We start from the raw sequence: 22,620 nt of genomic DNA on the forward strand, positions 1-22,620 counted from the left end.
AAATAAATAAATAAATAAATAAATAAATAAATAAATAAATAAATAAATAAACAAATAAATAAATCATTCGTTCATTTCCTTTTTTGTCTCAGTCCCTTTATTAATCAGGGGTCGCCACAGCGGAATGAACCGCTAACTTATCCAGCATATGTTTTTTACGCAGCAGATGCCCTTTCAGCCGCAACCCATCTCTGGGAAAACAATAAATCAATCAAACAAAAAATAAATAAATAAATTTAAAAAATACAAATAAATAAACAAACATTGTGCAGCACGGTGGCTCAGTGGTTAGCACTGCTGCCTCACAGCAAGAACGTCGTTGGTTCAAGTCTCGGCTTGGTCAGTTGGCATTTCTGTGTGGAGTTTGCATGTTCTCCCCATGTTGCTGTGAGTGTGTTCCGGTTCTTAATTTTGTATGAAGATAAAGAGAAAATTTATACAGAAAAAAAAAATCCTAATAAATTTGTACTGTAATCTACAAACAAAAATTGATAAAGTACTTGAAACATCACTTAACTGGATTTAATTGTACATTTTACTTTACATTAGACTAAACAACTTATTTAAAACACTGCATTTGCAGGTGCATGAAATAACAGTGCTTTATTTAAAGTGTTCCTATTACAAGATGTAAAATAAGTCTATGATGTCCCTAGCGTGTGTGTGTGTGTATGTGTGTGTGTGTGTGTGTGTGTGTGTGTGTGTGTAGTTTCAGCACAAAATACCACACAGAAAATGTTTTCTATCCCTCTGAAACTGCCCCTTTTAGGCTTTGATACAAATTGTGCAGTTTTGGTGACTGTCGCTTTAAATTCAAATGAAATGCGCTTTTCAAAAGAGGGCGGAGCTACAAATGTCTGTGTGTGAGCATAGTGGCAAATTCCTAAACAAGACTAACGTCCTATGCTAATGAGGGAGAGATGGTCACTAGTGGGCGGGGCTTTCCCCCTCTGATGACATCATTCAAAGGGAGAATGTCAATCAAAGTGTTTCTGCAGACTGCTTTTATCAAGTCTGAATATAAAAATTGCAATTAATTAATTTTGACCATTAGCAGCTGGTTATATTCACACACTGCTGCCACACAACTGTATTTAAACCTCTTATAAATGTGATTTTTACATAATAGCTCCGCTTTAAATATCTTTTTAATAATTACAGTACTCAATAATTCACATTACCTCATTACCTCACATTATTAGTTAGTGTGTTTGTGCACTGATGAAGCTGAATGTTTCATTGGTGTTTGTGTGTGTATATCAGCACTGACGGCACTACAGTATCTGACACTGCAGTAATTGTACGCTTGAGAGTGTTTGTTTGCAGGTATGTGTTTCAAAGAAGTGAAGGATGTAATCTATAAGTCTGGAGGATGAGACGGTTTATTGGAAAGATCACACACACATAGAGTCGATGTCCCAGCATGCACCTCCCTCCCAGCATGCCTCAAATCACCGCTCTCTCATGCCGCTCCAATCTGAAAAATATATGTATTCTTTCTTCTGTATTTCTTTTTTCCCCTCTCTCCCTCTCTCTTGCTCATCCCTCACTCCCTCCCCTCTCCCCTCTCTCTCTCTCTCTGGCCCATTTCTCCTCTTTTTCAGTGGAAAGTGAGAATGTTGGCAGGTCAGGGGGTTTTGTGCTGCAGGAATCATTAGCAGAGAGATACGAACACAGCGGCTGAACCCAGGTCAGCGCTCCACGCTAATGAAAGTCTCTCCAGCAGCAGCTTTTCATCTGGAGCAAAACTCAAATCACAGCGCTGCTTACATTCAGAACACATGCATTCTGGGAAACCAGACAGATAGTGTGTGTGTGTGTGTGTGTGTGTGTGTGTGTGTGTGTGTGTGTGTGTGTGTGTGTGTGTGTGTCACTATCACAAAGGAGGAAAGCATATTTGGAAAGCATATCTGTCTACAGTGCTAAATAATGCAACATAAATAATGCACGTATTAATGTAATCCTGATCATGCAATCCAGATTATGTCATTCAGATTGTGTCATCCAGATTATGTCATCCAGATCACGTATTCCAGATATTGTAATTCAGGTCATATAATCTAGATAATATAATACAGATTATGTAATATACATCATGTAATTAGTTAATTTAATCCAAATCATGCAATACAGAAATGCAATCCGGATTGTTTAAAATCCAGATCATGTAATCCAGATAATGTAATCTAGATCATTAAATCCTGATCATGCAATTCAGATCATGGAATCCAGATCATGAAATCCAGATCATGTAATCCAGAAATGTAATCCAGATTATGTAACTCAGATAATGTAATACAGATTTTGTAATCTAGATCATTTATTCAAGATCATGTAATCCAGATCATAAAATCCAGATCATGTAATCCAGAAATGTAATCCAGATTATGTAATCCAGATTATGTCATTTAAATAAAGCAATACAGATTATGTAATATGGATACTGTAATCTAGATCATTTAATCCAGATCATGTAATCCAGAAATGTAATCCAGATTATGCAATCCAGATTATGTAGTCCAGATTATGAAACTCAGATAATGTAATACAGATTATGTAATCTGGATCATGAAATCTAGATAATTTAATCCAGATCATGAAATCCAGATCATGTAATTCAGATAATGCAATTAAGATCATGTAATCTGGATCATGTCATCCAGATCATGTATTTCAGATTATGAAATCCAGATTATGTAATCTAGATCATTTAATCCAGATCATGCAATCAGATCATGAAAATCAGATTTTGTAATCCAGATTATGTAACTCAGATAATATAATACAAGTTATGTGATCTAGATCATGTAATCCAGATCACGAAATCCAGATCATGTAATATAGAAATGTAATCCAGATTTTGCAATTCAGATTATGTAACTCATATAATGTAATACTGATTATGTAATCTAGATCATGTAATCTATATAACTTAATCCAGATCATGAAACCCAGATCATGAAATCCAGATTTTGTAATCCAGAAATGTAATCCAGATTATGTAATTCAGATTATGTAATATAGATCATGTAATTTAGATAATTTATTCCAGATCATGCAATCAGATCATGCAATCCCGATCATGTAATTCAGATTATGTAATCTGGATCATGTAATCCAGATCATGACATTTAGATCATCTATCTATCTATCTATCTATCTATCTATCTATCTATCTATCTATCTATCTATCTATCTATCTATCTATCTATCTATCTATCTATCTATCTATCTATCTATTTATCTATCTCTCTCTCTCTCTCTATCTCTCTCTCTCTCTCTCTCTCTCTCTCTATCTATCTATCTATCTATCTATCTATCTATCTATCTATCTATCTATCTATCTATCTATCTATCTATCTATCTATCTATCCATCCATTCATCCATTTATAGTTTTATCATTCTGTCTATTCTATCATACTATCTTTGTAATACTATTGTAACATTTTATCCATCCATCCATCTGTCCGTCCATCCATCCATCCCTTCATCTGTCCATTGATCTGTTCATCTGTCCATCCGACTGTCCAATTTTTATCCATTTCCTCATCTATCTGTTCATTATCCATCCATCCATACATCATCTGTTCATTCATCCATCCATCCATACATTCCTTCATCTATTCATTGATCTGTTCATCTGACAATCCAAAATCCATTCATGTCTCCATCTATCTGTTCATCATCCATCCATGAATTGATTCATCATTTTATTCTTCTACTCGTCTATCGTTTTATCCATTGTTCTCTCATACTATCATTGTAATGCAATTCTAACATTTCATCTATCCATCTATCCATCTTATATGTCCCGGATTTCCACATCAAAACACACACGTGTGAGCCTGTAAGAGAAAATTAAGACATTTGGTCTTTAATGAAGCAGCGGTGTGTGTGAGTGTGTGCGCGCATGTGTGTGTCTTTTAAACTCTGCTATAAAGCCTGTGTTCAGTCGTGTGCCAGCCGTGTTGAGGCCAGCGTCAGCCGTGACCCCGGTTTGTACGTGGTTTGTCGAGCGTGCGCGTGTGTGTTGTGGGGGGACGGGGGTTCTGCTAATCCTGCTTTTCAGCCGGCCTGTTCCAGCCTGGGCACACACAGCCTCTGACCACTCATTATCCTAACAAGAAGGGCCATTTCACCTGCGACTGGAGGCCTTGTACGCTGCTTGTTAGTGTAATCCCCCCTCTCTCTCTCACACATACACACGCGCGCACACACACACACTCTGCCAGACCCGCTGCCATTCAGAACAAGCAGGTGGCCACTGACGCACATAATTGCTGACAATTTGAGGCAATGAATAAAAATGATCTACATTACTTCTTGCCGAATGTTGTGTGCACTTGGTGCCAAGTGAAATCTATGGAAGAGCCTCTTTAGATAGCGCCGAAAAAAGGGCCCTATCAAAAGCGGCGCAGAGGAAAGGAGGAGGAGCGGTAATTAATTTCTTAAAGAGTGAAAGAGAGATTTGACACATTCAGAAGATCTGCCGTCTCTCTGGGGGTGTCAGAGAGCAAGCCCAGAACAACATCTTTCAAAGCGTTTCCTCCAGATATAGGGCCCGTATAGCTCATATACTGTCTGATTTATTTATTTTTTTTCTGTTTTCCACTCCACTTAAGTTTGCTTCTGTACTGGTTTAAGTGTACAAATATATATTACATCAATTTAATATCTCCGTTGTTTCTTTCAGATAGCAACCCAATCAAATGGAGAGCCAAAGCTAGGGAAAAGGCTCAATCATTTCAGTTTCAGCAACGAGCTAAACTGTGCTCATGTCGTTTAAATATTGATGTAGAACTTTCCTCAATATCATTTATTGTTTTTAAATTAAGAAATGCAATTAGATATTAGTTTTTTTTTAGTGCCATTGATGGTTTCATGAATAACGTGTTATGCCGCAGTCACATTAGAGTTTAAGCTTGCTTAAAAGCTTGCTAAAAGTTCTCAAATCAAGAAGCAATTTCTACACAAGCAAAACCTATCGTCTTGTTTTAAGAAATAATATGCCAAAATTAAGGGAGTTTTTCCTTAAATCAAGCAAAATAATCTACCAATGGGGTCAGCAAAATAATCCAACCCAGGCTCATTGTGGAAACGTAGTCCCACGGACGTTTCTGGAGACCGCGGAATACATCCCGGCGGGTACGTACGGCTGCAGTTTTTGTTTTTGCGAATCCGCGAGAGGCCGCTGTTGTGCGCTTTTTCTCACCTCAAACGCCTCTCACGAGTGCAGTTCTCGCCCGCGCTGTTCTCGCGTGAACCCACCAGAGGCCGCTGTCCGACTGACCGGATGATTGACTGCGCGACCGGCCAATCGGCTGACCCGCCCTCCTCCTTCCCTGAACCCAACCAATTTTACCGATTGACCCGCCCGCCCGCTCGCTTCCCTAAACCCGAAAACAGTTTACAAAAGCCGTCCAAATAAAGAAAAGCCCTGATTTTTTTTTCTACCACATTTTCGGATTTCACCGCGTTCTCACCCTGTTATGGAACTCGTTCACTTAATTTTTGGGATTCTGTTTTTGTCTTACCTGATTGCTGGAACCGCTCTTCCCCGGACTCGAAACCGATCGCTGTGGTCAACTACTCTTTGCATCTCAAGCCTGCCGACGTACACGGTGAGCTGAGTGGACAAACGGGTTGCGGCGGGGAAGCTCTCCACAAGGAGGTAATCGGTCGGCCGGCCGGCAAGCGCGAAAGGAAACAGCGTCACACCGCCCCGTAGCATTCGCTTGAAAAAAATAATGCAGCCGTACGTACCTCCCGGGACGTATTCCGCTGTCTCCAGAAACGTCCGCGGGACTACGTTTTCAGAATGAGCTTGGGTTGAAATAATCTTATCACCAGGCCCGAATTGGCCAATCGGGAGGACCGGGAGAGTTCCCGGTGGGCCGGTCTGACCAGACACGAGTGATCAAGCGCGAGTGATTTACATGTTAAGTCAATGCAAATGCGCGAATAGACATCCTGCGGCGCGATACGCGCGAATGGCGCACCGCGAATGACGAGAATTGCGCGGTGCGCATGGCGCGAATGGCGTGGGGAGAATTGAGCGTTAATGCGCGTTTCGCGTGAATCACTCGCATTCGAAAATCTGAACTTCAGCGGACATTCATGCCGCTTTAACCAATCAGGAGCTTGCTCTTATGGGGGCGTGATTGTGACGTATCACCTGTTGTCGGTGTCCCAGGGGAAATCCCCCAGCAGACACCGACAAGAAGTTCATCAAACTGGGCTGGGCTCAGTCAAAAGCACCGCTGAAAACCTCCATCAGCCAGGTTCAGTTTCTGGAGGAGTTTATGAGCTTAAAGAGCTGGATGCACCTCTGAAAGGATGTAGTGGACTCAGACACGGCTCTAAGCGTATCAACGCTGTTAATTATCCTTCAAAAAGCACATAAACACTGTTATTTCTTCATAAAATCCATGTTAGCCCTTTAGCTATGAAGCTAGAGTCACCGGGCAGACAGAAGCCCTGCCCATCACGCGAATCCGCGTCTGTTCTGAAGTGAATTTGACACTGAATGAAGCGGGGTTTGACGCGCGAATGAAGCGAGTAACCTCAAATGTTCACGCGGCTATTTACGCGCGAATAGTGCGATTTATCCTCGCGTTCCACATCTGTTGTGAACACAGCATTACAGTGCCATTGTGGTCCAGTGGTCAGCACGTTGTGTTATGACGTCATTAATCCTTGTTCAATCCTCACCTGAGAATTTTTTATTGTTAAGACATATAAAACTGTAAGGTTGTTGAACATTTGAAGTTCTAAAGCAGCTGTTTTCTTGAAAAAGACGTGATAGTGTATTTAGAAACTGAATTAGAAATGACCTTATTTTAATATAGTCAGTCGTGAACTGAGGTGGGCCGGTCTAGGGATTGATACTCCAGGGCTGAAAAGGAGTCCCACTCCGGCCCTGCTTATCACAAATCGAAAAACAAGATTAATTTGCTGACCCCATTGGCAGATCATTTTGCTTGATTTAAGGAAAAACTCACTTCATTTTGGTTTTTATTTCCTAAACCAAGACAATATGTTTTGCTTGTGTAGAAAATGCCTCTTGATTTAAGAATTTGTAGATAAATGTAGACAAAAAATCTAAGTTGAAAAGCATTTTTTTGCAATGCAGTGTTGCAAAAAGGATTAAACAAGATGATTAGACATTAAAAAAAGCGAGCGATTGCTCTATGTTTTAAAGTCCTGTCCAGAGAGGTTATGTTTTGATCCTCAGTTGGTCTCACTTAAGGGTGACGTAGTGGTGCAGTAGGTAGTGATGTCACCTTACAGCAAGAAAGTCACTGGGTCGCTGGTTCGAGCCTCAGCTCAGTTGGCGTTTCTGTGTGGAGTTTGCATGTTCTCCCAGTGTTCGCGTTGGCTTCCTCTGGGTGCTCTGGTTTCCCCCACAGTCCAAAGACATGCGGTACAGGTGAATTGGATAGGCTAAATTGTCTGTAGTGTATGGGTTTGTCAGTGAATGAATGTGTGTGGATGTGTCCCAGAGATGGGTTGAGGCTGGAAGGGCATCCGCTGCATAAAAACGTGATGGATAAGTCCCTTTATTAATCCTGGGTCGCCACAGCGGAATGAACCGCCAACTTATCCAGCAAGTTTTTACGCAGCGGATGCCCTTCCAGCGGCAACCCATCCCTGGGAAACATCCACACACATTCATTCACTGACAAACCCATACACTACAGACAATTTAGCCAATTTAGCCCAATTTACACACTTATACACTACAGACAAAAAGCAATTACCTTTGCAAGTACCACCATAATGAGCAGTTTTGAAATACAGTAGCGTATTAGGTCTAGTAAAGCAGCTAAAGCTCTGTACAGTTCAAAAACGAGACATATTAGTTCCTATTATTAAGAACATTTGAATTAAAATGTGCTTTTAAAAGTTAAAATGGTAGGTTACTGTTCTTAAAAAGTAAAAAATAAATAATAAAGAAAGAAATAACTCCTGGTTGATTAGCACCTGAAAATGTTGCCTGGACCTCATTAATATAGGCTTTATGTCATTATATTTGTATATTTTTGATAATTTCTTAAAAAAAATAAATAAATAAATTATATATATATATATATATATATATATATATATATATATATATATATATATATATATATATATATATATATATATATATATATGAGCAATTCCGTGCAAATGTCAACCTTGCCATGAAAAAAAAATTAGTTTTTACCAAAATACGGAAACCATTTCTGGGTTTTTTGTGTAAGCAAGTATTTTACAGTACTTTAAAAATACTCAAAAATGCATCTGTCAATGTTTTAAAACTATTCTATTTGATTTACCAAAGTCACACAAATGGTAATTTCACATGTGTCACACCCATAACAGAGAGATGTCACATCCATAACGACACTTTTTCCTCAGAAATGTGAAAATATTAAGTAAAATAAAACCAAGCATTTTTGTTTTATAGAGAGCCGACTCTAATCCTTTTGATTAGCATTATTGATTTTGGGTTGTGCAGTTTAATTCACATAATTTCTACAAAGTGTGTTGTATACTGTAAACTCGCAGACTTTTTTTGTCACATCCATAACGCATGCTTATTTTCCTCATTTAAAGTACAAAACACGTTTACAGATTGATATTTTTCTGCTCCCATAACTCTGTGGCTAGTTGCTCTAGAAAATATAATTAAATTTTTCAATATAATGTTAACATATACTTTCTCTGTTAATTTATGTGTTGAGTTTTTACTGCAAATGTCACATCCATAACGCTGGAATTGCTCATATATATATATATATATATATATATATATATATATATATATATATATATATATATATATATATATATATATATGTACATATTACATATTTGATTCATCCGCGTACCACTAGAAGGAAGCCTGCAATGTACCACAGTTTGAGAACCACTGAAATAGATTTTTAAAACGAAAGATGTAAATAGTTGATCTGTTAAATGTGTCGGATCAGTTTTAACCATTTCAAAAGACATTATAGACTCAAACAATCAAACTAGTTTAAAATGAGCTAAAACAACACAATTAATGAGCTTTTTTTGTGGGAAAACATAATTGTTTTATGTTCAATCCACCTAAATGTTAAAACTAATAAGTTAACCGAATTCCTGAAACTGTGAAACCCAAGAAGTGAGATTTATTAAAGTTTAACCTCCATCATTCCTCTGTTGAATCGTGTTTAGAGGTAACTTCAGCCTTCTATTCAGGACGGCATTAAGGCACACAATATCATATTTATATTCATCAACTCCATCCCTGTTTTAGCAGCCGTTGCGTCGGCTGGAGGTGATGAAGAAGTGTGTTCAGGATATTATCTCCAGTGAGCCGTGATCAGATGCAGTAATGACCGAATCGGGTGTGATAATACCGCATTCACCAAGGCCTAATTTCAGTACCTCCAATTACAGAACAATACATAACCTCTGCATTCACAGGCAAATTACCGGAGATCAGAGCGGGTCACGGCAGCCCGTCTGAGACCCAGAGCAAGACGGCAAACAAAAAAAACCTTCACGTCTTGTCAGATGCATAGGGTTGGGGGAGATGCAGAGTACATGTAACTTAATTATAACGGTTTCAAATACAAAACATTGAGTAGCTGTATCTGATTGCATGTTGCAGTCACTTCCGAAAAGTAATCTAGATTAACTAAAGGGATTGCTTTGGAATTGTATTCTTATTCAGACATCAAGGTAAACTGTAATCGTCAATTAATGTAAGCAGCAATAAGTTATTTTAATTCGATTCACATAGAAACACATGCGCTATAGGTGAATTCACTCATTCATTTTCCTGTCGGCTTAGTCCCTTTATTAATCCGGGGTCGCCACAGCGGAATGAACCGCCAACTTATCCAGCACGTTTTTACGCAGCAGATGCCCTTCCATCCGCACCCCATCTCTGGGAAAGCTATAGGCGAATTGAATAAACTAAATTGGCCAGGGTGTATGTGTGTCAATGAGAGTGTATTGGTGTTTCCCAGTACTGGGAAACAGATCCGCTGTTCAAAACATATGCTGGATAAGTTGGTAGTTCATTCCACTGTGGCGACCCCTAATGAATAAAAAGACTAAGCCGAAGGAAAATGAATAAGGAATGAATAGTGATGTCAAAATCAGTGTTTCCAACCCCCACAGTACCCAGTTTGTGGATCAATTGGTATCGGGCTGCACAAGAAATCATTATTTATTTCTGTTGTAGATCACCCAAACTCTGCAGCGCTTTTAAATGTTTGCCATAAATAAAACTAGTATCAGAGTTACAGCAATGTTTTGTCAGCTTGTCGTCCTCTGAGAAAACTGCTGATGGTCACATAGCAAACAACGTACACCTTCCTTCACCCCATATTTTTTGAATATGTGAAGTTTCACAAACTAATTTCAAGAGTTCACACTTAGCTGATGATTGATAGTAAAGCTAGTTTGGCGTGCTGTCCCGGGAGAGAGCCCTGAGCTTATAAGATCCTCGAGCCCTGGGCTCCCTCCCGTTGCAAGGCGAGAGGGGAGTTTGAGCTCAGGTAGATCTCGATGACTCCCCCTCTTGCTTGTTGTAGCTAAGTGTCAGATATGGATGTCCCAGGTGTACTCAGATGTTTAGCTAAAGTATTTGGATTAAGAGTGCTTGTTTTTGAACTGTGGGAGGAAACCGGAGGACCCGGGGAAAACCCACGCGACCACGGGGAGAACGAGCAAACTCCGCACAGAAATGCTGTCTGGCTTGGAAAGGAATTAAACCAGGGGCATTCTTGCTGTGAGGCAACAGCGCTAATCGCTGGCCACCGTGACGCCCGTTTGAAAGGAGGGAAAGTAGGGTTGGGTGGGGGGGTTTCTTCGAGACGAAGAGATTGAGATGAGAAAAGTCTGGTTATTTATAGTGAGTTAAGGATCGTCTGATAGGATAATCAGTTATTAGCTAAAGTCGGAACAGCTGTGAACAATCATAAGCACGTGATCCTCTCGAAATTTGTTTACACACCTCTACTTTGGAAAAAGTCAGAAAAGTGGGCGTGTCCAGCTCTGTTTAGGGGGGAGTGTCAGAGGAAGAAAAGTGGGATGGTGTGGGAGTGTCTATTTGGGCATGCGCGAGTTTCAGAGTCAAAATTCACACACACAGTAGAAAGTGATGGTGTTTAACCTACATTGACATCTGTAGTCGAATTATTTGCCAAATTAATAAATGTTGGACTTTAACTGCAGTTTGGCTCTTTCATTCAGGGAATTCATTCATGTCCCTCGAGACAAAAGAGATATTTGATTCGAGGAACTGCTCTAAGCGTGTATTTTTCATGCAATGTTTGATACCGCACGGCGAATGAGAGAAAAAAAACCTCAGCATTTCCCGGAAACTTAGATGCACAAGGCAGGTAGTGTCAGAAAGCCGCGTGTGTTATTCCGGTCACAAAATGCAGTGAAAATCCTACACGAGGTTAAAGTTTGGTGGTGGTGCTAACGTGTTTACACTTGGTGCAATAGTTAACTTAGTTACGAACAAACTGAATAAACAAAGAGCACTGGTCGCTCACTTACCAAATCTGTAGAGACAGGACAATCACCAGCAACTAGAGCCGCGTCTTTATTAAGAGGAGACTACAAGCGAATCCGGATCTCAGCGTTTGCAGATGAGAACAGCTCTCAGGTAAACAATAATCCTCCTTAGACACGTAAGTTATTGTTGTCGAGCGTCGCGTACACTGTTAATCCACACGTGACTCCAGCTGAGCTCTCACAGAGAGAAAATAAAAACAAAACTGAACTGCAGCAAACTATAAAAGCAACACTTCACGCTTGTTTTGCCAACACAACGTGGCGTCTCTGTCGTCTAAACACTGTGACAGTAATGAATATTAATGAAGTTGCACAATAGAGCGCGCTGATTGGTTTGAACCAAGCTTTACTCATGCATTAATGCAGCACACTGTAAGACGTAATAAGACACACTCTGGCACAGACGTCCAGTCTACACGCTGGAATACACGCTATTATCTCATGACCGTGACGCAGCTTCAAAAATTCGTTTCAAACCGGAAGTACGAATTTGCTTGAAATAACGCAAAAACAACCAATTTACACTTTTTAGTGAAATATAGGTGTCCTAATAGTGTTTTTAGCAGTGTGGGACACATATACCACTGTCAACAGCTCAAAACATGTGCTTTGGTGTTTCATGAACCTTTAACAAAATGCCTTTAGCCTACGTTTTGCGCACACATACAGAAATGTAGGGAAGCTGAAACCTGGAAATCCAAAACACAACATGAAGTCAGATACTTTAATTAAGTTGCAAATCTGTAGTGAAATACATTTTAAAAGTTAACCTTCCCCACTCTAAGTGCATGTGTTTTCTGCATGTAATGTAGCGCATGCATGTAAGCGCATGTGTGTGTGACCCGGCAGACCCGTTGCTCTTTATTAACACCTGCCTAACGGAGCGCCGCCGCCTGGTGTCTGCCAGCTGACGGGCTCAACCTGGCACAGACTCAACCTGTGACATGGGCAGTTAGAGCCTCCATTTCACACATGATTAATCTGAGCCGCAGAGGGAGGAAAGGGTGGCCCGCGCTCGTCCGCATGGCTAAAAGGTCTTTAGGATTCCTGCGGAGAGGAGCCGCGGGCAGAGTGAATGTAACCGGTTGGGGGTCACTGAGTCTTTGTGTAATTGAGGCAGTGGCAGCCTCTCTATCCTCTCCTGCTTTCAAATGGAGCGAGGGATCGTGAAGTGCTTGGAGGAGGAGAGGAGGAGGAGGAGGAGGAGGAGGAGGGGGCTTCTTTCTGAATGTTTTTATGAAGGGGAGGTTAAGTTGACAAGAACAGAGCGAATGCGTTCTGCTGATTTCGACACAACAGTCTACACGTCTTTATTGAAGCAGTTAGCCGCGGAGGACGTGCAATACGCTGGTTTTACCACATGCATATACTGTCAACAACAAACAGTTGATTACAAATGATATAATAATGTTAATTAGAAACAAAAGTTTATATATGAAGAGTTCAGATTAGGGATGGGCGATACCACAATTTTTTAATTCGATATGATACCGATACTTTTTGCTAAAAATTTTAAGATACCAATACCGAGAGCACTTATTGTTTAAAATATTAATGTCATTTTTCAAAATAATGTTCATTTAAAAAAGCATATATATATATATATATATATATATATATATATATATATATATATATATATATATATATATATATGCAGTATATATATGTACTGTAATGTGTATGTTGTATATACACACTGCATACACACACACCCTTATATTTATTCTTATTCCCCTAATGGTAACGAGAGAGAAAGAGGGAGCTGATTTATTATTTTATTTATTTATTCATTTTTGTTTGTATTTAATTGCTATTATTATATTATATGTTATAATACTATACTAAACACTTTGCTGTGTTAACGAAGTTTATATATATATATATTTATATGTGTGTGTGTGTGTGTGTGTGTGTGTGTGTGTTCTATTTAAAGTAAACTTTATAAATCCTTTGGCAAAACATTTGTAACATTTGTCATGCCAAAAAGAGAGAGAGAGAGAGAGAGAGAGAGAGAGAAAGAGACTTTGACACACACTTTATTAAAACATCTAAAACCAAAAATTACATTTCACCTCACACAAAGTCACACTGAAACATGTTCAGGAGACAAAAGAGGTGGAAAAACAAAAATCTAAATATATATACATAAATAAAATAAAAAATATATATAATAATAAGCTATACACAAAAATAAATAATTACACAAAAAATTAATCATTTATCACCAATTAAATATTATTTTCCCATCCTCACAAATTGACACTAAGGCCCCATTAACACACCATTTGAACTCAAACTCAAGCAAGTTATTTGTCATTTGAAAGAATCGATGTTCTGTTCTTATTCTGGATTCCACCAAGGCTAAAAAAAGTTGAAGAAGATTTACATTTCGCCCCTCAGCAGCTAGTCTACATGATTTCCAGATGGCTAATTTAGCTTGTCCAATTGTGAAATTTGCTACCGTACACTTTTGTCTGTGCACTCTTGAGTATTTACACCCAAAAACAAAGAGTGTTTTGGTAAAAACAAAACCTAAGTTCAGTAGTATGACTTTTAATAAAGAGAGAGAGAGAGAGAGAGAGAGAGAGAGAGAGAGAGAGGTTTGCCTCTTGTCGGACAGAGGGAGAGTGAGCAGAGGAACACTGGGAAGCTTGTTTTTGTTCCGTTTCTTTATAAGTTTCAGGGTGTGTTGTCTGTAAGTTTTTATAATGGCTGCTTGTATTGTTGCTGTGTACAACTTTCTTATCACAAATATTGCTTGTGCAATGCTTATTTAGCTGACGAGCACCACAACACGCTGTTATGTCTCTATCATCGTGTCATTCCGTATTAATGCAGAAGTGTGCGACTTGCGCGTGTTGAGTACGTAAGTTATCTGAAAGGCACATGATCACTTATGTCACCTTCCGCCTTAGATTGATTGGTGTAACGTCTTGTATACAATGCATCACTGACAATCCTGTACACGGCGCTAAAACATTTAGTTATGCAGAAATTATTAAAATATAGTTAAAATATCGATACTTTTAAAAAAATATCGATACTAAATTAAAATCTTCTAAATATCGATATATCGATACTGGAGCATTGATGTGCACATCCTGCAAAAAACTTCTAAATCCATCAGACCTCTTTCCTTGTAAATGAGCATTTTCTATCAGGCTCCTATAATTAGGTTTAGAAGTTTCCTTTTATATGTATTGATAAGGTTATTAGCTAGTAAATAAAATACATTTTGTTTTAAAAATGTCACTTTAGATAATTCTTTGGTTTTTTTAACAAGGTAGATTTTCTTTTGCATCAAAACCAGCTGAATCCACGTCTGCTTTTTTTTGCAAAAACCTCTAAATCCACCTATTGGGAGAATACATTTATTTATATATTATTTATTTATTTATTATTTATAAATTAATTGAAAAATCACTAAAGATACAATTAGAAACCACACATTGCACAAACCACCTAAAATATATAAATCCGTCAAGTAAGCGGAGGTTCATTCCGCTGTGATAAATCAGGGGAAAAGCAGAAGGAAAATGAAGGAATGAAATCTGTCAAGTAAGTGCATTAATCAAAAACATTAAAACTGACATTAATTAAATCTGAACAATCTGTTGTCATTTCTGATATTTGAGATTTAGATTTAATGTAAGCAGAGAAATGTAAACATTGCAAACATTGTAAACTCAGCTTGTTAGATTTAAATAATGCAGTGTAAAAACATCAATATCTGTGCATTGTCCATTATTATAAAAGCTTATCAGACGTATAGGTGTTATGAATTAATATAAATAATGTATAGTTTTATACATTATTTTTATCTTTTAAAAATAGCTTAAATTAGCAAATAAACACAAGGTTGGCCTACTGTGGCGTTTAGTGGCTTTTGCATCTGAACTCTTCATATGTAGTGCTTAGCGTTTTTGATTTGATCCTCCACAAATCTCCCATTTATATTAGGATTTTCTGTAGGAAACATTACATTACATTAAATCCAATCTGGAGCTAATTTAACAAAATAACTTGTGATAATGGTCCAAAATTAGTACATCTAAATTTATATGTTAAGGAAAAATATTTGAAAAGCTTTAAAAAGAGCAAAACTCAAGAGAATCAAAAAGTGTATACAATTTTGTTAAATTTTTGTAGTTTGTATTTTTCCGTAATATAATTGGAAAAATGTAAAAATATTAAATGTATTTTCTTTAAAATTCTAAAGATGTTCGATGACTAAAATATGTTTATTTTAATAAATATATCCATTTAATAAATCAATTTTTTGTTTAAATGCACCTAAATATATTACTTATATTCACCTATTACTTATTATATATATATATATATATATATATATATATATATATATATATATATATATATATATATATATATATATATATATATATATTTGTGTATATATATTTGTGTGTGTGTGTGTGTGTGTGTATATATATATATATATATATATATATATATATATATATATATATATATATATATATATATATATATATATATATATATAATTTGTATATAACATTTTAAACCAGTGTCATATTGATGCCAAATAGTCATTTATTCCTCAGATATGGCAACCAAAATCCATCGTCTAGTAAATGTCATAGCGGTAACGTCTACAAATTGTCAAGCTGTCACATCATTAAACGTTGATATTTGGTTGATTTTAGGTTGTGTTGGAAAGTGACCAAAATCCAACGTCCAGTCAACATCTTAAACCAACGGCATATTGACTTCAAATACTGATGTTTATTAGTCAGGTATGGCAACCAAAATCCAATGTCTGAAAGATGTCATAGTGGTAACGTCTACAAATCGTCAAGCTGTCACATCATTAGACGTTGATATTTGGTTGATTTTAGGTTGTGTTGGAAAGTGAGCCAAATCAGCCAAGCCAACATTTTAAACCAGCGTCATATTGATGCCAAATAGTCATTTATTCATCAGATATGGCAACCAAAATCCATCGTCTAATAGATATCATAGCGGTAACGTCTACAAAACGTCAAGCTGTCACATCATTAGACGTTGATATTTGGTTGATTTTAGGTTGTGTTTGAAAGTGACCAAAATCCAACGTCCAGTCAACATCTTAAACCAACATCATGTTGACGTCAAATACTGACGTTTATTAGTCAGGTATGACAACCAAAATCCAACGTCTAATAGACGTCATAGCAGTAACGTTTACAAAACGTCAAGCTGTACACCATTAGACATTGATATTTGGTTGATTTTAGGTTGTGTTGGAAAGTGACCAAAATCCAACGTCCAGCCAACATCTTAAACCAGCATCATGTTGATGTCAACTACTGACATTTATTAGTCAGGTATGACAACCAAAATCCAACGTCTAATAGATGTCATAGCAGTAACGTTTACAAAACGTCAAGCTGTACAATATTAGACGTTGATATTTGGTTGATTTTAGGTTGTGTTTGAAAGTGGTCAAAATCCAACGTCCAGTCAACATCTTAAACCATCGTCATATTGACGTTAATTACTGACGTTTATTAGTCAGGTATGGCAACCAAAATCCAACGTCTAATAGACGTCATAGCAGTAACGTTTACAAAACGTCAAGCTGTACACCATAAGACGTTGATATTTGGTTGATTTTAGGTTGTGTTTGAAAGTGACCAAAATCCAACGTCCAGTCAACATCTTAAACCAACATCATGTTGACGTCAAATACTGACGTTTATTAGTCAGGTATGGCAACCAAAATCCATCGTCTAATAGATGTCATAGTGGTAACGTTTACACAACGTCAAGCTGTATACCATTAGACGTTGATATTTGGTTGATTTTAGGTTGTGTTGGAAAGTGACCAATATCCAACGTCCAGCCAACATCTTAAACCAACGTCATATTGATGTCAACTACTGACGTTTATTAGTCAGGTATGACAACCAAAATCCAACGTCTAATAGACGTCATAGCAGTAACGTTTACAAAACGTCAAGCTGTATACCATTAGACGTTAATATTTGGTTGATTTTAGGTTGTGTTTGAAAGTGACCAATATCCAACGTCCAGCCAACATCTTAAACCAACGTCATATTGATGTCAACTACTGACGTTTATTAGTCAGGTATGACAACCAAAATCCAACGTCTAATAGACGTCATAGCAGTGACGTTTACAAAACGTCAAGCTGTACACCATAAGACGTTGATATTTGGTTGATTTTAGGTTGTGTTTGAAAGTGACCAAAATCCAACGTCCAGTCAACATCTTAAACCAACATCATGTTGACGTCAAATACTGACGTTTATTAGTCAGGTATGGCAAACAAAATCCATCGTCTAATAGATGTCATAGTGGTAACGTTTACACAACGTCAAGCTGTATACCATTAGACGTTGATATTTGGTTGATTTTAGGTTGTGTTGGAAAGTGACCAATATCCAACGTCCAGCCAACATCTTAAACCAACGTCATATTGATGTCAACTACTGACGTTTATTAGTCAGGTATGGCAACCAAAATCCATCGTCTAATAGACGTCATAGTGGTAACGTTTACACAACGTCAAGCTGTACACCATTAGACGTTGATATTTGGTTGATTTTAGGTTGTGTTTGAAAGTGGTCAAAATCCAACGTCCAGCCAACATCTTAAACCAACATCATGTTGACGTCAATTACTGACGATTATTAGTCAGGTATGGCAACCAAAATCCAACGTCTAATAGACGTCATAGTGGTAACGTTTACACAAAGTCAAGTTGTACACCATTAGACGTTGATATTTGGTTGATTTTAGGTTGGCATTGGACATTGGCATCAACCTGCCGTTGGGTTCTGACCTCAACTCAATTTTCATTTCCAAACGAAATGCAACGTCTCCACGATGCTTTGGTACAACGTTAATCTGATGTCATGTTGACGTCCTGCGCCTGCTGGGTCACTCTTTTACCTCATTTCATCACGTTTAATCCTTCAGTGTGGTGTTGTAGTCTGAGTAAACATTTAACAAGAACAACAAGCACTTGTGTTGTTTGCACAGGCCTGTGTTTCTGCGGTCAGCCATCTGCTTTTCATCTATTCACTTCACTCAAGTGTGTGTGTGTTTGTGTGTGTGTGTGAGAGTGTGTTAGAGAGAGAGTGTGCGTATGTGAGTATGTTTGTATGTGAGTGTGTGTATGTTAGACAGTGAGTGTGCTTATGTGTGTGTTGTATGTGTGAGTGGGCGTGTGCATGTTTGTTTGTGCAAGAGAAAGTTAGAGAGTGCATGTGTGTATGAGAATGTGTGTGTATTAGTAAGTGTGTGTGTATTAGTGAGTGTTTGTCTATTTGTGTGCGTGTGTGTATGCGTGCATGTGTTTGTGTGTTTGTGTGTTTAAGTGTGTGTGCTTCAGTTGTATGTGTATGTGTGTGTGTTTGATTGTTTGTTTGTGTGTGTTTGAGTGTGTGTTTAAGTGTGTTTGCTTGGGTGTATATTTAAGTGTGTGCTTGAGTGTATATGAGTGTGTTTGTATGTGTGTGTTAGTAAGTGTTTGTCTATTTGTTTGTGTGCACGTGTGTGTGTGTGTATCTTAGTGAGTGTTTGTCTTCATGTGTGCATGCGTACTGTATGTGTGTGTAAGTGCATGTGTGTATGTGTGTGTGTGTGTGTGTGTGTTTATGTTTGTGAGAGAAAGCGAGAGGGATTGTGTGAGTGTGTTTGTGTGTGTCTTTTTGTGTGTGACTGTTTGTGTGTGTGCAAGAAAGAGTGGTTGTGTAAGTGTTTATTTGTGTGTGAATGTACATTTGTGTGAGTGTGCGTGTGTTTGTGTGTATGTTTGTGTGAGAAAGAGAGATAGAGAAAGATTGTGTGTGTGTGTGTGTGTGTATGTGTTTATTAGTGAGTGTTTGTCTATTTGTGTGTGTGTTTGTTTGTTTGTGTGTGTTTGAGTGTTTGTTTAAGTGTATGCGTGTGTGTATTAGTGAGGGTTTGTGTAATTGTGTGTGTGTTTGTTTGTGTTTGTATTTAAGTGTGTGTGCTTGAGTGTATATATAAGTGTGTTTGTATTAGTAGGTGCGTGTGTATTAGTGAGTGTTAGTCTATTAGTGTGTTTGTGTGTTTGATTGTTTGTGTGTGTTTGAGTGTGTGTTTAAATGTGTGTTCTTGTGTGTGTTAGTGAGTGTTTGTCTATTAGTGTGTGTGTGTGTGTGTGTGTGTGTGTGTGTGTGTGTGTGTGTGTGTTTGATTGTTTGTGTGTGTTTGAGTGTGTGTTTAAATATGTGTTCTTGTGTGTGTTAGTAAGTGTTTGTCTATTAGTGTGTGTGTGTGTGTGTGTGTGTGTGTGTGTGTGTGTGTGTGTGTGTGTGTGTTTGTGTGTTTGATTGTTTGTGTGTGTTTGAGTGTGTGTTTAAATGTGTGTTCTTGTGTGTGTTATTGAGTGTTTGTCTGTCTGTTTGTGTGAGAAAGAGAGATAAAGAGAAAGATTGTGTGTGTGTGTGTGTGTGTTTGTGTGACAATAAGAGAGAGTTTGTGGGTGTGTGAAAGAGAGAGAGAGAGAGTGTGTGTGTGTGTTTGTGTTTGTGTGTGTGTATGTGCATGTGTGTGCACATGTGTGTTTGTTCTGGTATTTATCACATTGTGTGGACCCAATTTAAAACCAGTGAATGTTGACCTTGTGGGGACATTTTTTGGTCCTCATATGGCAAACGGCTGATAAATAGAGGGGAAGAGGACACGATATACAGTCAGTACAGTAGAAACATCATTACATCTATGCGAAGATCCCATAAAACATGAAAACTCAATGTGTGTGCGCGTGTGTGTGTGTGTGTGTGTGTGTCTATCATACCTGTGCCTCTCTGCAAGGGAGCCGCATTGTTCAGTGCAACATCAGGATGTCGTGCATTTAGGAAATAATTACCCAGCATCCTGCTGTTCTGAAACTCTGTTTCATCTTCTCTAATGGCTTCTTCTTCATTGGTCTCTAATCCCAAACAGGACGTACCGTGCCGAACGGAGCCGCGGCCGCCGCTGTCCCCACTGGAGCAGAGAGGACCGGGCTTTGATGTTCCACTCAAAATTATTAATTCCCCGCATCAGGTTCTGTGTTTCATCTACATTTAAAAAGTCACAAGCTCCAGTCTTCTGCTATGCAAATCAGCGCCTAATGTGCACGCTGCGTTCGCTGGGGGTCTTTAATATTTGATTTTTTTTTTAGGGGAAATTAATGACATCTGCGTCAGTTGATATTGATCTAGACAGATGCCCCCTGCTGCGCGTCGGATGAGCTTCATGTCTTAACGTGGCCTTCAGATCCGCTCCCAAACACACTCACTAGCTGTGCTTCCATGCAAGGATGCCAATTCAGTTTGTGCATATGACTGGAATATTGGGCGACACGGTGGCTCAGTGGTTAGCACTGTGGCCTCACAGCAAGAAGGTCGCTGGTTCGAGCCTCTGCTGGTTCAGTTGGCGTTTCTGTGTAGAGTTTGCATGTTCTCCCTGCATAAGTGTGGCTTTCTTCCGGGTGCTCCGGTTTCCCCCACAGTCCAAAGACATGCGGTACAGGTGAATTGGGTAGGCTAAATTATCCATGGAACATGTGCTGGATAAGTTGGCGGTTCATTCCGCTGTGGCGATCCTGGATTAATATAGGGACTAAGCCAAAAAGAAAATGAATGAATGTATGTCTTTGGATGGTGGGAGGAAATAGGGAATCCGAGGAAAACCCACGTAAGCAGGAGAAGAACATGCAAACTCAACACAGAAACGTTGAACCAGTGGTGTTTTTGCTGTGAGGCAACAGTGCTAACCACTGGGCTGCCGTGCCGCCCTATCAGGAGAAGGGGAGGAGTAAGGATGGAGGGGGAACAGTGGTTATTTATAGTGAGTCTAAGGGCGTACTCACACTATGCTATCCGAACCGTGCCTAGGCCCGTTTCCTGGATCGTTTGAGAAGTGTGCGTGCAAAACGCGCCTAAGCACGAAACTGAAAGCGAGACGTGACTTTTAAGGGACTGTTTCATATCGATTTATTAATCAATCTTACTGTTTGATGAACGCACACTGCCGTAGTTTATTAAATACGCAAACCCCTCACTGCACGACAGCTGCTTACCTTCAGCAAACCTCCTCATTCCTGCAGCATGAGGGCTTTATGATTGTTTATGAGCGCCAAAAGTAGCGGATCTGTTCGGTGAAATATCTGACTGTGTGTCACCGCATCGCTAGGGACTGTTTGACGAAATATTTGACTGCATATCAAACGACTGAAACAATATAGCTAGAAAAATCTCCACTGTGCTGAGCGAGAGCGCTTACTGAACAGTGCAGCATCGATGACGTAAGCGTGCTCAGGCCCAATTGTACTGTGAGTGCGGGCCATCGGGGGAAACAGGAGGGGGGACAAGCGTGCTTTGCCCCGGTTCGAGGCAACTGTACATAGTGTGTGTACGGCCTAATTGGCGCAATATGCGAAGCTGATGCTTCGCATATTGAAAAAAATTCCAGCAAGCACATTAAAAAGTCATGTGATTTAGTTTAAACTGATGATAAAAATGTACGTGATGGGACGCATTAATGGACAAAGCAGCGTGTCTAGCACATTGTAAACATCTAAATGTTGATTTACTAATTTCTATAACCCCCCAGGCTGCACGGTGGCACAGTGGGTAACACGTTCGCCTTACAGCAAGAAAGTCGCTGGTTCGATCCTCGGCTGCATCAGTTGGCATTTCTGTGTGGAGTTTGCATGTTCTCCCCGCGTTCGCGTGAGTTTCCTCCGAGTGCTCTGGTTTCCCCCTCAGTCCAAAGACATGTGGTAGAGGTGAATTGAATAAATTAAATAGTCTGTAGTGTATGTGTGTAAATGAGTGTGTGTGGATGTTTCCCAGTGATGGGTTGCAGCTGGAAGGGCATCCGCTGCGTAAAACATGTGCTGGATGAGTTAGCGGTTCATTTTGCTGTGGCGACCCCAGATTAATAAAGAGACTACACCGACAAGAAAATGACTGAATGAATAAAACTCCTCAGCCAAAATCCATCACCACAGCGGTTCAGTAATTTTATTATTGTACTAT

At 38.8% G+C, this 22,620-nt stretch overlaps 1 long non-coding RNA gene across 2 annotated transcripts in view; it reads left to right on the plus strand.

Annotated features, from left to right (window-relative positions):
• LOC103911600 (uncharacterized) overlaps nt 1-22,620 on the plus strand; it is an 84,835-nt gene that overhangs the window by 50,023 nt on the left and 12,192 nt on the right. The window contains exon 3 of one of the 2 annotated variants that reach the window (XR_002459478.3): nt 20,540-20,641. The exons of the other annotated variant lie outside the window; for it this stretch is intronic. This is a non-coding gene — a long non-coding RNA (uncharacterized lncRNA). The remainder of the gene's footprint in view (nt 1-20,539; nt 20,642-22,620) is intronic. 2 annotated transcript variants of the gene reach the window in all.

Source organism: Danio rerio, chromosome 9 (genome assembly GCF_049306965.1).
Source record: "Danio rerio strain Tuebingen ecotype United States chromosome 9, GRCz12tu, whole genome shotgun sequence".
Classification (NCBI taxonomy): Eukaryota; Metazoa; Chordata; class Actinopteri; order Cypriniformes; family Danionidae; genus Danio; species Danio rerio.